This window comes from Sciurus vulgaris (assembly GCF_902686455.1).
Source record: "Sciurus vulgaris genome assembly, chromosome: 10".
In the NCBI taxonomy this organism is placed as follows: domain Eukaryota; kingdom Metazoa; phylum Chordata; class Mammalia; order Rodentia; family Sciuridae; genus Sciurus; species Sciurus vulgaris.
This window is the reverse complement of record NC_136470.1, coordinates 2522609-2539066: the sequence shown is the minus strand read 5'-3', so window position 1 is coordinate 2539066 and position 16458 is coordinate 2522609.

The window sequence follows — 16458 nt, the reverse complement described above, 5'->3', positions numbered from 1 at the left end:
GCAGAAATCCAGTGGACTGTTCCTGGGGTAGGACATCTTCACCCATGGCCTGGGGCTCCCAGACCACAGCGAACGGGATGGAAAGCCATCAGGGTTTTATCCCCACAGAACAACAGTGTCATCCAAAACTGTCTGTCCTAGGTGGAGAGCGGAACCTGACACCTGACAGGCAGGAGCCACAGATAGTGGCCTCTGGGCAGGACCTCGTCTCCCCATGGAACCCTGTGAGACCACAGCCCAGGCTTCCAGGCCAGGGATGCAGGGGAGGCCCCACACCTGAAGAAAACCTACACCCCAGACCTCATGGGTGATATCCCTGGGCCCCAAAGAACAACTGACTCCGAGAACTGTGTCTGAGAAGCAGGCCATCCATGCAGACCCCACACATGAAGCAGCTCTCCTCCCTGTCAGGAGTGAGCAGAGACAAGGGGACCAGGAGGCACATGCTGGGCAGGCCCCTTCCCTGTCCCCAGGACCAGCCTTACTGCAGATGGCTGCACCCCACTCTGCTGGTGACCAAGGTAGTCAAAGGCAGGGAGGACGTCAGGGCCAGAGCACTGCAGGACTTCCATCAGGAAGAAGCCTGAGACCCAGGGCCTCAGGGCCTGGGTGGGTCACCATGAAACTTTGGTGTCTACATTTCGAGATTGTTTTACACACCGGGGAAACAGCATTGAACCGTGACCCTGGGAGTCTGCTGCTTTGGGCCAAGACCTAATTAGAGGCCAGCCAGAGTGGGCCAGATGGCACGTGGACCTGCTGTCACTTGTCACTTACAGAAATGGCTGCAGTGTGGGAAGTGGACTGGCCGACCTTGTCCAGGGGTCTGAAACTGCTCTGGCAGGGCCCACGCAGTGTCCTCTGACCTGGCCCCTGGCCGGGGGGCACTGGGACACTGAGCCTCTGCCACTGCAGTGACAACCTTGGTGATGGGCGCCGTGGAGGGTTGGTTGGATCTGGGGTCTGGTCGTGCACCCCAGTGATGGCCCAGGGGTGCTGGTGAGGATGGCCCTTGCACGCCAAGGACAGAGGTGAGAGGGAGCCCCCTCACCCTCCCTGGGGACACAGAGTCAGTGTAGCAAGTTCAGACTGCACTGTGAAGACCAGGTACTGGGACTGGGGTGCGGCTCAGCCCTGGAGCCCTCACCAAGCACGTGCGAGCCGTGAGAGGCCCTGGGTTCCATCCCCAGCACCACACACACACCACAGACACGAGTCCTGGTCCCCTCCTGTCAGGGAGGAGCTCTTTCTACAGTCCTGGGAAGGTGACCTTTGGAGAGGGGTGGGAAGCTGAGCTGGTGAGGGGTGTGCCCCTAGCTCCTGCACAGAGCAGCATGCACCTGGGACAGGCCCAGAGGCAGACCAGGTTGTTGGTGAGAAGAAGGGACTCGAAGCAGTGATTGGAAATTGTACCATGCAGACCTTGGAGCCCAGGCTGGCTCTTCTCAAATGCTTGCTTGACTTGTGGAATATTCTGGAAAACTCTTGGTTAGGCAGGAAGCCATCAGCTTGGCAAGTAGCTGAGCCTGAGACTCACTATGGGCCATTAGTCTACCCCAAATGCATCGGAGTCATTTTTAATATTTGCTTCTTAAATTCTACGTTAAGGCTGTCGAGCATGAAAGTTCTCATTACGTGTATGTGAAAGTGTGTGTAGACTCTGGCAGCTCATCAAACCCATCAGCTGCCATGATTTCTAAATAATGCCCCACGTCCAGCAACGGGTTTTAAAGGGGAAAGGTTGACAGGAGGTTGGAGTCCTCTGGCAGCCACCTGACTGTTGAAGGCCCCAGCTGGACCCGGGCCCGTCCTGGAGGTCACCACGGGACGCTCCAAACACAGCTCTGTCCGTTCTCCAAACTCACTTTCTCTGCCCTTCGCCTCCCACCTCCTCACCCTCTCTCCCCTCCTGCCGAGCACAGGGGGAGCACGTGCACACACACAAGCTCGTCCACATGTGCCCTTTCCCAGACACAGATGAGGTGCCAGGCCCTCTGCCCCTGATGCAGGTGGCCATTGGTGGGAGGAGGGGGGCATGGAGAAAAGGCATGAAGTAGCTCCTTGGGTCCTGTGTGCTGGAGGCAGCTGGGACCCTGAGGCTCCCTTCGCCCTGACCCCACCTTCCCCAGGGCAATGGCCAGGTCCTGGCTAGATTCGTCCTGCCCAGGCTCAGCTGGCATCTGTGAGGGGCACCCGTGAGTCCTGTTCTCAGGGCTGCTCTGCAGGGACACAGACACAAACAGCACAGCTATAACCCGTCGCCCGCCCTTGCTTCACGGGCAGCACCTCGGCACACACTCCTCAGACCTTCCTCCTGCCCGCAGACCCGGGCCTGAGCAGCAGAGCTGCCCCAGAGGAAGGTGGGACCATGGCTGAGGGAGGCGGCCCCAGGGCCCTTGTGGGCAGCATGCACTCTCTTTCACGCTATAAAAGTAATATGTATTCATTCTCAGAGAATTCAAAGATTGAGAAACCCGCAAGAGGCGAAGGGAAACCCAGCCCTCCTCACCACCGGGTCCACTGTCCACTTGCCGGCGCTTCCCTGAGCAGGGCCCGTGTCTGTGCACTTTACAGAGTAGCTGTGTATCTCACCTGTGGGTGTGTTCTGGGTTCCCAGGCTCCTGTCCACCCGCTTGGTGTCAGTCTTCCCAGCGCCCGCTGTGCTCACTTTGTGTTCTTGCACTGGGCGATGTGCAGCTGCAGCACAGACAGGCCCACGCGGCTGCAGATTCTTAGAGCTTGTGACGGGCTCTACAGTGGACAACCCTGCCTCCCTCCATGTCATCCCCACACCGGGGCAAGATCCCGCATCAATGCGCCCAGGCAGGTGGGGCGCCCCTGGGTCTCGAGCCCAGCAGACGCTCTCAAACCAGCCCACCTCAGCTGCTTCCCCTTCTACCTTTCCTAAGGAGACCCGGGAAGACTCTACCAGCCCCTGGCCCTTGCGCCTGCTTCTGCCTGACCAGAGGAGTGTTTGCCTCACTGTGAGGAGCCGCTCACCCCTCTGTGGGAAACTTAATGATTTAATCTCTTTCAGGGGCCTTGGCCTTTCACCCTGACGCTGCTGTACCCCTATGAACTCAACCCCAGGGTGGGTGTGCACCCTGAGTGTGCACGTGTCTGCAGGGCTCCTTTGTCACTTCCTGTCACTTGGGTACCGTGACTGGTTTTGTGAGTGTGACTTGTGGTGACCGTAGAGTGTGCTTCCCATGGACAGATCATGACATCTCCTCTCACTGTGAGCTTTGCTCCTGTTCACTTCAATACTGAGGTGGGCACTCCTGTGCATTGATATTTCCCTGTATTTCTGGACCTTTCCCCATGTTAGAGGATCTCAGTTACTTTTTGTGTTGCAGACTCTGCAGGAAGACTTGGCTGCTGATCTGCTTTTCTTCACCGTCACAAGGCAGAGCCTTGTGTTAGTCAGCTTTCAGTTACTGTAAGAAAATACCTGAGAGAACATGGGTTTCAGTTCATGGTCACTTGGCTCCACAGCTTTGGGCCTGTGGGGAGACGGTACACCATGGCGGGAGTGTGGCAGAGTAGGACTGCCCACTTCAAGGGGGTGACATGAAAGAGGAAGGTGAGAAGGGAAGCTCCAGAGAGTCCATGCTGCGGGCTCCAGAACTTCAGTGTGCACTACAGTATAGAACACAAGCCAAACTTCTGTTTGTTCAGAGGTTTCCATTCGAGGAGCATGATTATTCTTCCAAAGGTCCTGGCTCTTGAGGCCGGCCACAGTGGGCAGGCAGCCCCTGGGAGGACACATACCTGCCCACGCTAGGTGGAGCTTCAGAAGGACAGCCCTGGCTCATGGCAGACCCTTGCCTAGCCCAGCACCCCAGGGCCCACGGCTTTGTTGCTCTCAAGGATGCAGGTGGGCTGGCTCTCCCCACCCCCAAGGACTGCGGAAACGTGCAGGGCTGGCGCCTGTGTCTGTGTGTCTGGCCATAATGAATGGGTGCTCCCAGGAGCAGACGTGCCTAATCACAGGCCAACAGGCTGCCCTCAGACCAGACCGCTGGGACCCGCTTCAAAGCCATGGGGGCAGCAGAGGACAGTGGTGATCAGCGGCCTGTTTATGCCACCCCATCCCTAGACAGCTGAGTCGTCCAGGGAGTCCCGAAGAGGTACACAAGGGAGCCACTGAGGTCACGGCCCCCGAGGCCCCAGCAGCCGGGAAGCCGGCGGGCACACAGCACAGGGGCTGCTATGAGAGGCGGCGTGCTTTCCATGCTGGCTGTGCTGGCCGGCTCAGGGAGGGTCAGTCAGGGAAGGCGGAGATGGACCACCCTGTGCCAGTGGTAAGGGACTCATTGGTTTCAAAAAAATCTTACACTTTTTTCACACCTGGTGTTGAACCCAGTGGTGCTTAAGCACTGAACCGCGTCCCCAGCTCTTTGAATTTTTTATTTAGAGACAGGGTCTTCTAAGTTGCTTAGGGCCTCACTAAGTTGCTGAGGATGGCTTTGAACTTGTGATCCTCCTGCCTCAGCCTCCCGAGTTGCTGAGGTTACAGGCGTGCACCCCTGCACCCGGCTCAAAAATATTGTGCATTTTGGTGGTGGCTCGTTGTCCGGATCTGGTTCCCAGGGCTCTGCTGAAAGCCGTGGTGAGGACTTTCCTGACGAAGGGCTCCAGAGCCCCTCTGGAGCGCGTCGTCCAGGGTGCTGGTTGGCTGCTCCCTGCTAGCCAGCTTTCTGCCCTTCTCTTCAGCTCAGGCCCACCCCTCGCCTTTCTCCCCGTCCACCCTGCCAGTCAAGCTCATGGACTCCACCGGGGGCAGGCAATCCCTGGTGGCCACTCTGGTGCAGGCACCTAGCCCTCGGAGGGCTCCTTTCCTGGCCCCTGGGCCCACACTTCAAAGAGCAGCCATGGCCAATGCCACTTCTAGTAACTTACGGATGGCCTGGGAGTCCAGAGCTCTTCTGGCTACAGCTTAGCCGCACTGCCTGGCAAGCACGTGTCTGAACTGCAGCACAGCAACCAAGCGTGGCCCAAGCTGGAGCACCCAGAGCACGTCCCAGAGTTTCTCCAGCGGAGTGGGTGTCTTTTCTGGTTCAAGTAATAAACCGGAGGGTGCTGGGGTTTCCTGCACAATAGGAGCTTATCTCCAAATCATTGAGTGGCAGCACTAACTAGTCACTATTAATTAAGCGACACATAGACAATTTACCCATTTAGAAAATAATCCACTTAAAAGAAAATTAGCAAAGCTGGATTCCCACTTAGCCTCCTACTGCCCTTGGGGAGAACCCTCCCTCGGAGAAGGGGGTCAAACATCCTGGGGTGGGGCAGGGCTTCACAGCCCCAGAGGGACCCTCACTGTCTGAGGGTTCGGAGGGGATGCTCTTTCCAGGGGAGTCACTGTGTGGGTGGCCCAGTGTAGGGCTGCCCTGGAGACCAGCGCCCTTCCGTCCTGCTCCGCACAGCTCCGATCTGTCTGGACGCTCTTCAGAACCAGACGCATACATCTTCCCAGCCTCCCAGTGGCCAGCGTTACAAGCTCTGCTGCACAGATGGAAGAAGCTGAGAGGTTAATTAGACCGTTTGTCGTCCCACGTGGAGTTGACTTTGGGGCTGGCGCCACCCCCAGCCCCGGCTCCCGACCACATTGGTTCAGCCTGGAAATGGCTGAGGTTCCAGCCCTGTGGGGGCAGCTCCCACACCAGCACCAGCGTGAGGAAGCCCCTGGGGCCAGGCTGCGGAATGCGTTTATTCTTCCCTTATTCCTCTGAGTTACCAAGAATTTCAAGACGTGCCAGTCCACACAGCAAGGCGCAGATGCTTTGCATCGTTCTGTCCTTCCAATGATTATTTGGAGAAAATCTTACCCTTCAACGAACAAAAGGATATGCTGGGCGTCTCTGAGCAAAGTCATGTTTTCAAATTCTCCAAAATATGCATAGCACCTGGCCCTGGGTCTCCTGAACCCTCTTGAGAGTCTTTGTAAAGTGCAGGTAGCATACAGGTTTCTCAGGGCTGCTTCGGGTAGCCACGCTGGCCACACTAACTCAAAAGGACCTCCCTCCTTTCTTAGAAGCAGGAAGCTGGGGGGTCTTATCTCAGGATAGGATCCCCTGTTGTGAAAGTGAGTTATTGGGCAAACTGATCCTGGGCTGTTACGGGGTGAATTGCGTCTCCCAATTTTCATGTTGAGGTCCTAAACTCCAGTACCCCAGAATATAACTGTGTTTGGAGACAGGGCCCTTAGAGAGGCGATGAAGGTAGGTTGGGGTCATTAGGTGGGCCCTGATCCATTCTGCCTGCTGCCCTTACAGGAAGAGGAGATCAGGACAGAGAGGAAGGGTGTGCTCACAAAGGTCTGCCGCATGGACAGAACCATGTGCCAGCCAAGGGGTGAGGCCACCTCACACACCCCGACCCCGGGCCCCCGTGACCTGGAGACAGAGTTGGTGGTGCCTGGTTACAGCAGCCCATGGCAGACTAAGCCAGGAGGAGGGGAGCAGAGCTGTGGGACAGGGGAGCATGCTGGGCAGCACCAGGGCTGGAGGCAAGCAGCAGCCTGGGCTGAGTGTGGGGCTGGGGCCACACAGCAGCAGGACCCCTCCCAGGGACACAGTCATGACCGCCTGCAGCACCCTCCTCTCTGGGGTCAGACCTATGCAGGCCCCGTGGGGAGCCTCAGTGACCGCAGCTCTCCCCTGCCCCAGCCAAGCCCCATGGTGAGTGTTCCGGTGTCCTACACACCCCTCCTGCTTTTACCCAGGTCCCTGGACCCAGGTCCCAGACCTGCTCAGATGTCCCAGGCACCCCTCACCCACTGCCCTCAATCACCAGGGTATGGAACGGCTGCACAGTGGACCCAGTGGCAGTGACCGTGGGGTCCCCAGGTCTCCAAGGCACCCTCTGTGCTGCACTCAGGGGTCTCGACAGTGGCACAGGTCTGTCTGGTCCTCCACATCTCTGCTTCACTAACAAACAACCACAATCGAGAGCCAGTTCATGTGGGCCCAGTTCACCAGGCTGCTTTCATTCCTCCCAGGCGGGCGCCATGTTTCCTGGGCCTTCCCTGTTTCACAGAGACAGGGTCAGAACTCTGCGGGAGAGGTGGCTTGCCTGGGCTGTGAGCACAGGGAAGGGTCGCCTCCAGTCAGTTGTCCTTTCCAAATCCCTTTCCTCTCAGAGGGAGTGTTTCCCCTCCCCAGGAACCCTCGCCACCAGCCTCCGCGTCCTCCCAACAACACCACGTGGAAGGGTAGGACAACATCAGGACACTCCAAAATGTGCATGTGTCTCCAAGAGCAGTTCCACCCCAGAGTCCAGGTGCCCAGGAGCAAAGCTATCAGTGCAGCAGCCACCTGAAGCCACTTCGTCCCTGCTGGAGTTGCCCCCAGCATAGCTGCAGCTGGAGGGCCAGGGGAGAGTCCGTCCCTGCCAAGATGCTCCTTCACAGCCACACGGCTGCACCCCAGCAGCGCGGCCTCCCTGGACTTTGTGGGAGAGCTTTGGTCATGGTGGCTTGGGCTGTGGCCTTGTCACTTGGATGGGAAGGCATGGTCCTGTCCCTCTTGAACTCTGATGGCCATGCTCAGGAGAGCTGGCACAGGTCACAGTGTTGCAGAACAGAGAAGCTGACCAGACTCTGTGTCTGCGATGAGCTGGGATTGACCCCGTGTGCATCCAAACCATGGGACACACGAAGGACGTGTAGCAAGACAAGGGTTGGGCAGGGGGCGGAGCCGTCATAACGTATTATAGGACCGAAGTCATGGTTGATTTACTTGGCAGTTGCATGAAAAGTTTTTAAATACAGCCCCACCCAAGGGCCCCCAAGTGGGGAGAGCAATACAGACTGGTGGTCCGTCCCCATCACCCACGTCACTCACCACTCCTACCCAGAGCCTGTCCTTGATCTCACTTTGCCCTTCCCTGCAGGAGATGGGCCCCAGCCCTGGGGCCTAGGGTGACCAGGACACCAAGGCTCAAAGCCTGCGAGCAGCAGTCCCCACCAGGCCAGTGCCTGCTGCTGCTTCATCCAGGCACAATCTGAGACCGCAGCACAGCTCCGAGCTGCTGTTTCTCAAGGGGAAAGTGCGGGGGAAACTGCCCCGAGCGTGTTTTCTCATGCTCCCTTTCTTCCCTCTCCTGTCACATGTCACAACACGTGCCCTCTGCTGTCACACACCACGTCATCCCAGCTCCCCTTGCGTCAGCTGCTCAGTGACCTCCTCTCTGTGACAGCAGCGCCCCGCCTCCTCCCGCCCTGGGCACCAGCCACCCGGCCCATCTCTGGAGCGCCGGGGCTGTGGAGCCTCCTGCGTCCACGCACGGATGTGCGCCCAGGATCCGCCTCGATCCCAGGGAGCAGAGCCACTCAGTCATTCTGCCAGTGTTTTCCAGCAAGTCACTTGGGGAAGCGGCGGTCGGTGTTGTCTGGCAAATTAAGGGTTTTCTTTTCTGACCAAAAAAAAAATGTCCTGTGGGAAAATGGACACTCCTCCTGGTTCACTCGATTAGAGATGAATGTTGCACCGTAGGTGTCTTCAAGGGGACGCCCCGGGGGTCCTATTCATGCTAGACTATGACAGGAGTGACCTTTCTCCTCCTAACTGGACCCTGAAGAAGAACAAAGAGAACGCTGGTCACAGTGTGTCAGGGCCCCAGCTGCACCTGCCCCGGGCACGCTGGTTTCTGTGGCTGCCCTGAGCACCGTGGTCGCCCTTGACCTCCTGCTTGGCATGTGTCTGCCATTCAAAGAATCTCTGGCTCGCTGGCTTCTGGGTCCTCGTCCTCGGGCTGCGTTCTCTCCACCCTCAGGCCGGAGTCGTGAGCTCGTGCCCAGGACTTGGTCTGATTCCAAGACCACTCGTTCGGAATGCCGCCTCAGCAGATGTGGGGCACAGGCTCCTATGCAGAGCAGGCTACTTCTACGTGACAGCGGCAGGTGATGGCATGGGACAGCTGGAGCCTGCTCATGGCCCAGCCCACCCCAACTTTACCCTAGCCGAAATTCCCCATCAATCAGTGCAAAATACACATTCCCAGGACAGATCTCAGGTGGAAGGTCCCCGGCTATGGGGCCACAGAGGGATCCCAGCTCTGCCAGTGGCTATTCCTGGGTCTTAGCCTCCCCAGTCGCAAAGACCCTTCCAGCGCCCTCTGTGTGCTACCTTTGTCCTGAGGCCAGTGCTGGGGACAGGTGCTGGTTTTCAGCAAGGACACAGCATGCAGACAGGGCTCCCCTCCCCCTCTGGGTGACAGAGAGTCTCGTGGAGTGGGAGTCACTGTAGGGCAGCCTCCCAGCTGTCAGGGTCCTCCCTGTGGCCTGTGGGAAAGAGGAACCCAGGAAAGCATGCAAGCAGCCCTGACCCAGAGGTCACTCGCAGACGGACAGAGGGAAAATGTGCCCCGTGGACCCTGGTCTGTGTGGGTTGGGGGCTGCTTGTACCCTACTCCCACGAACAGGCCTCAGAGGTATGGCTCACAGAGTCCTCGTGGCTCGCCCTCAGCCCCCCACAGCTCCAGCGCCACCCGGAGAGGACAGACGCACCCAGGATGTGTTCCTCATGTCTCCAAGGTGTCATTTTCCATGTCTGGCTCAACGGGCCATCTGCTCCTAAGAGGGCTGGTGGCCGGGCTCTGCCTCCCTCCCCATGAGAGGACTAGGTACTGAGCAGCTCCTTCTTCCCAGCATCAGAAGGAAAGAGATGGCCAGCACGCAGCACAAACAAGAAATTGAACTTGGGGCCTAAAACACAGTGCTGCCTGATGCTCTAACGGAACCTACCAGAAGCTGACCAAAATACAGCAGAAAGCAGCAAAACTCTCACTCCAGCGCTTCCGCCCTTGTGCAGTGTGGCACCTTAGAGCATCGCCATGCCCAGGGCGGCTCAGCCTGGCACCCACCTATGCCCCCCGTGCAGGGCAGCTGGCCTCGACTTCCCACCCTGCCCTCCCCTTGTGCTGGCACTGCACCCCAACTTTCCTTTGGCTATGCTCACCCCCAGGTCCCCACCAAGGATGCCTGGATGGTGCCCACTGGCCTCTGGTCTCAGGCTGTGGCCCGTCCTGGTCACTCAGAGTTGGACACAGCATCCACTGGGCTCTGAAGCTCTGACATGGTTCAGACCCAGGGCCCTGGACTTGAACAGTACCCTGGACAGAGCAGTACCCTTCTCTAGGACAACTGGGCCTGGCTGTCCAGGCGCATTGGACCCTCCTGGAGAAGTTGCAGGAGAACAGATCACAGGGACAGGGACTGGCCACCAGACCCCAGTACATTTTCTGGAAGGAGCTAGATATTTCACTTCCTGTTTATCTTAGGCTTTGTGGGTCTAAGGTGGGCCTAAGGCCTCATCTTAGGCCTTGTGGTCTCTGTCACTCATTCTTTCTGGTTTTTGCCTTTTATGACCTTTTAAAACAATACAAACCATAATTACTTGGGGCCAGAGGACTAGGCCCCACTGTGAATGTTCTACAGCTCAAAAAAAAAGCCTTGGTTCAATGATGTCGTGGGAGGAGGAGCCCAGGCCAGGGGGCAGTGACCACCCAACCTTCAAGCCCCAGGATCAACCACCTCAGGGGCCCTTGAGCATTTACTGCCTACCCTATTCCTGGGGGCCCAATGTCTCTTGCTCCCTGCTGCTGGCCAGGAGAACCCTGCTGGGCTCCATCTGAAGGAGAGAAGGAGTGGCCTGTGGCCTTTAATCAGCTTCTGGTGACAGAGTCACACAGGCGCCTGCTCAGCTCGAGGGCATGGGCAGCAGGATGGAGCTGGAGCGGGCAGCCTGAGAAGGGCTCTCTGAGAGGTCACCGGGTGTGGCTGCAGGGCCCCTCCAGAGCCCTTCCCCAGGCCTGGCACTGCTCCACCAGCCGGCTGCCGGAAGTTTAGGGATGGCTGAGAGTGAGGGGCCTGGAGGGCAAGGCGGAGAGGAGGCTGGCGGGCAGCTCCTTGGTCAGCGCCACCCGCCGGCACCTGCAGTGCCCCGAGTGGTTCTGATGGGCTCTGGACAGGCACACTGTCAGGACCACTGGGCAGGTGGGGCCCACCAAGACCTTTTAAGGGATGCGTCAAGGTCCAGCGTGAAGAGGGGACCTAGAGGGCCTTATCCAGACCGAGTGAGGGCACTTGAACAGGACGAAAAGAGCATGTGGGGAGACACCCGTCATGGCTGGGGCATCTCCCCAGTTCAGGGACCCCAAATTCCACAGACACCTGCAGAAGTGCAGACCTACCAGCTCACCAAGCAAACCAGCACAGCACGACCCCAACAGCAACTGGAACGTCTCACAGAGACATCTTGATCCTGTACCGCAGACACAGCAGGTCCCAGGGGCACAGGGAGACCAGCGGGAATCCCTGGATTTGTCTTTTTCTTTTCTTCCTATTTTTTCCCCAACCTTCTAAAAATCTTTACTTGTTTCCAAATACAGAATTCCGGTTGGTGGAGCAGCGTGACTGGGAGAGCGAGTGTGTGTTGGCATCCGGATCTTGGGGGTCAATGAAAAGGATGGTTCCTGACGGGTCGCAGGCCATGCCAACTGCAGAGCACTCAGTGGCGGCCCATCTCAGCCCTGAGACCAGGCCTGCCCCGGAGGGAGACCAGCAGTTTCCACGGGTGTCACTGTGCGAAGAAGTCCTGGGTGGGGCCCAGCTGCCCGAGGTTGCACATGGGCATGGTGGGACCAGGCGAGTTGCTGGCCGTCCCTCTCCTCCCTCAGAGTGGAGCATTTGAAAGCTCAGTGAGGGGAGAGGGCAGGACCGAGAGCGGGAGGAAAGCGGGAACACGCCAGTGACATCCTGCAGAGGGGCAGGAGGAGGCAGAGCCACAGGTGCCAGGCAGGGTGAGGCTCCCAGATGGACGGGGCTGCAGCACCGCCTGCTTAGTAAGGTGGAGAGCCACCAGCAGCCAAGGCACGGGAAATGGCAGGTTTCCTCTGAAATGTTATGTCCACAAATATGTCTTTGATGAGAGTCCTGGACTCTGTGGGGCACTCGGTCATGCTCAGCATCCCTGGGGGATTGGCTTCAGGACTCCCCAAGATTACCAAGACCCATCTCCACAGAACTGTAAGCCTCACCTATGCCTTGAATCATCTCTGGGTAACTTGTGCCTGTCCATGCACGTGCTAAGGAAGTAGTCTCTGTGTCATATTGTCAAGGGAATATTGACAGGTGACATCTGCAGATGCTTAATACAGACTCAATTTCCAAAATGTTTCCCATCTGCAGTGTGTTGGATGCACACACAGAACCACAGAGAGAGGTCAACTGTCCACAGGTTACACACTAACTCCAAGTTTGTTTGGCGGACAAAGCTGACCTTCAGCTCCAGCTCTCTGATGCTCCACGCCCTACGCCCCCTGGCTGCTTGGCAACAGCTGCTGGAAGCAATGACCATGAAGCTCAGGGAGGCCTCGAGTTGTCCTAAGCGCCACCTGCCTGACCCATCACTTCTCCTCACCCTATTGGCTCAAATGCACAGGGGTCGGCTCAGTGGCTCATGGATGGTTTTTATCCAACAAGGTTTCTGCAGCCTTTGAGCCTCGTGGAGGCTGCTGAAGAGCCGCAGCAGGACAGAAGCTCTTTCTTGCAGGAAGTTAAGCCTTAATTCATTTTTCCTCCCTTGCCAAGCTAGAGACCGGAGGGCCGGGTACTACCAAGGAAGTGACAGCCCAGCTCAGGTTATAGCTGGACTGGGAGCCCAGGGCCTGCCTGGGTGTGAAAGGGAGAGAGAAGCAGGGAGGGAGCCTCCTTGTTCCACGCCCTGACCATAGACCGACCACCTCAGGCCAGGCTGAGAAGCATGAGTGGACCCCACGATGGCTTCTCATTGTTGGAGAAGGCCTGTGGAGTGTTTGCATTTTAATTAAGATTCCAGGATGGAGCCCGACTCATAGGTGGTGGGGAGGGGGGCGTAAGCTACCTCACAGACGAGTGTCTGTCTGCGGTGACGTGGGTCAGGTCCTGCAGCCCTGCCTGGCCTGACACAAGAGAGGGTGAGGACCCTAGGCTGTGCCCCTCCCACGGGGCTTTGGCTGTGTCCCCGAGGTCACTGCACCATGTGACCTGGGTCCTGCCTCTCCACAAAAGGGAGCACTGGGCGCAGTCACACAAACCTCGTTCTGTGATGTCAACAAACGTGGCATCAGCCAAGCAAGCAAAGTCCACCGCTAAGTTAAGAAACGCCCGGTGAGACAAAGGCGAGCGGTGTGCGGTGGTAACTGCAGGCTTCGAGTCTCACGCTGCTCTGGGCTCCGTGAGCCAGCTCCGTGGGCGCGCAGGAGCCTCATCCTTCCACCAGCTCTGGAATGAAGCTGCGGAGCCTGCGATCCAGGAAAGCGCCTGTGTGGCGCTCCGCCCTGTGGGCAGCCATGAGCCCCGGCGGAAGCTCCAGCTGTCCCCCGGGACAAGCATGCACGGGTGGGGTGGGTGGCAGGGAGGAACTCCTGCAGAACACGCCACGACCACAGAGCTCTGCTTCGTCTGATGACACTGATGTCCCCGCCTGGCCTGGGAGTGCCTGGCGAGCTGCTCCCTGGGGAGCTCGAGCTCCAGGCCTCCTTCCTGGGGGGGCCACACCTGCCCTTCCCAGGACCAGGATGGCAGAGGACGGCAGGGCGATAACTTCACCAGACCAATTAGTGCCAGCAGACACCAGCGGAGCTTCATCAGAGGTGCCCCGGCGTGCTAATAGAGCAAACCTGGAGGTCCGTCTCAACCCACCTGGGGACACGGGGCCCAGAGCCGCTCTACCCTGAGAAGGAAGGGACAGCTTCCGCTCGGGGCTGCAGGAACGCAGTTGTGTCTGTTTTTCAGGTTCATTTCCCGTTTCCCTGTGGACGTGGACTTTACCCAGATCAAGGGTCAGGCATCAGGGGAGATAAGGCACTCGGGGTTTGGGGAGCTGCCTCTCCACCTCTGCTCACCTACCACCGGGCAGTGAGGTCAGCATGGTCCACTGAGGAGTCCCATCCAGGCCCCTGGCTCCAGTCTAGACCTCCAGAGAAGAGGGAGACCAGGCCCGGCCAGGGAGGTAGTTGGGGAGGCAATGGGGACCACGCAGTGCAGAAGGGGCCGGAAGAGGGTCCTAGGAAGGGTATGCAGGGCCTGGGTGAGGCCTGCAGAGACCCTGGGGGGGCGGGCCGCGGGGGCTTCCTCTGAGGTGCAGGCAGCTTTGCAAGGTCAACGTGTATCACCTGGGCTGGGTGTCTGCTTCCCGGACTCTCCTGTCCACCTGGGGTCTGCTTTTCAGGCAGGGACAATATCTCTGCTGAACTTAATTCTCTGAAAGTTAGAAGCCAAAGCCTCAGCACCAGGAAGCCAAAGGGAAGGGAGGCCTGCACACTCAGACAGAGCCACCCGTGAGTGGGGTAATGAGCTGATCGCTCTTCTGATGCCCACTATCCAAGGCCTGTGTCACTAGGAGGTCTCAAGGCCACCTGTCGGGGGGCATCCCCAGGAGGCCTCAGAGCTGCCAGGCCCTCGCTCTTGGCCAGGGTGCATGTTTAAGGGCAGAGCCAGGCTGGAGTTTGGCTGCAGGTTTGCTGAGACAACCCGGGCTCTAGAGTAGCCAGCTGGGTGGACGCAGGAAAGGAACCGGGGCAGTGTGTCCACTCCCTGCTGGGCCTCCTCCTCCCTGCCCACCTTCCTCAGGTGACAAGAAGAAAGCAAGAGATGAGGCCAAGCCCAGGTCAAGCAGATGCAGAAGCTTCTGGGTTTCCAGTTTCATGTCACCTCTCCAAGGGGTCAGGAAGGTGGAAATCCTGGCTCAGCCACTCACCAGCTAGCTGGGAGGCTTTGGGCAAGTTCCAGAATCTTCCCAGCTTTGCTTTAGAAACTCAGGTCCCAGGGGCGGCTGCTGAGGCAAGACGGAGTGAAGTTTTGGTGGGAATAGAGTTCCGGTGAGTGAGGCATGGAGACGCGAGGCCGAGGGGACTGTTCCCCAGCCTGGGCTGCAGGGCTCTGCCTGAGCACTCTCCTGGAGCTGCAGCTCCACACACCCCACTAGGGACACTCCCTGACCAGGCTGCCCTGCAGGCTCAGGGCCTCCTCCTGTCTGCTGGCTCCACCATCCGTCATCCTGTCTTCCACGGGGGCAGCCCAGCCCCTTGGCCTGCTGGCTCTGCACCAGCCCTCTCGGGCACCAAATTTCCTGCTCTCTGAACCAGAGGGCCCCCCTGCCCTGGCTGTGGCATCCGCCTCCTCTGAACGCCTCTTCAGAGGACCACCCAGAGCTGCTGCTGTGGACACCCCAGCACAGTCCCTGCAGCTTTGAACCTGGGTGACCGCGTAGGTGACCAGTGGGGTCAGCGGACATAGTGGCCACTCAACCGCGACACGAGTCTCATTCTCCTCCTGGTAGAAGGTGCAGGGGTGGGTTGAGCTGCCAATTCAGCAAGAACAACAGTGCCAGGGCACACATGGAAATGACACATGTCTGCCTAGTGTTCTAACTGAAGCGGTGGCCGATCCTATCAAGCAACCCCTTGAGGGGTCCCCTCTGAACCTCTGCTCCTCAGGGTCCCCACAAGGCCCTGGAACCTAGCAAGGCAGCTCATGAGGCTCACTCGAACTGGAATCCCGCCTTCCCTCTCATTCCAGTGCCAGTTAAAAAGGGTGACGTACGGTGGGGTCAGGGACTCCAAGGGCTTCCCCTAGCACAGGCCCCTCTTTGTTTCCTCGGGCCTCTGTCTTTAGTGTCAGGGTCCCCCTTGGGCCTGGTGGCCCTTGGTTCTGGTCCAGAGTTTGCAGGAGTCTGCTGGGAAGCCAGTGGGGGGCTCTGAGCATGAGGGAGCCTTTGTGGGGTGGGCTCGACGGTGCTGCCAGCACATCCAGGGGCTTGCTCCCAGTCCATGCTGGCTCCGGGTGAGAGCTTGCCCGGGGAAGCCCCACCTGGGCTGGGTGGGGTCAATCCATTGCCTCTTCAGAGTGGGCCCTCCCTCTGTGGGGCAGGTGACAGGAAGTTGTACCAGTGCTGGGGTGAAGGAGGCCTGGGCCTCATCTCACAGGGGTCTTGTGGTCCTGACCTCGTTCCAGAGCCTGCCCCTAGAGATGGAGACGGCAGCACTGGGCCCAGGCAGCCACTCAGAGGGACCAGGTTGTGGCTGACATGGAGGCCGACATACCACCAAATGGAGAGGCAGAGTAGAGGGCCATCCTGCGTATAGTACAGGGGCAGCTGCAGGGCTCATCAAACGCCAGGCCACATGATTGACCAGGGGCACAGGGCTGACCAGGGGCACATCAAAGACCAGGGGCTGGCTGGAGGCTTCGGCCTCATCCACCTGCAGGGGACAGGATGTCAGCACTCTTTGATGTCCAGAAGTCACAAAACTGAGCCTCCTGCTCTGCACTAAGACACCAGGGAACCTGGAGCCTCTGCCCACCGGAGAGGGACAGAGCTGCGGACTTCCCAGCAGCCAGGCACCACTGGTGCTTGGAAAGGACTGTGGAAGTGGAGGGGCAGGAGCCGGTGGCTCCCAGGGCGGCAG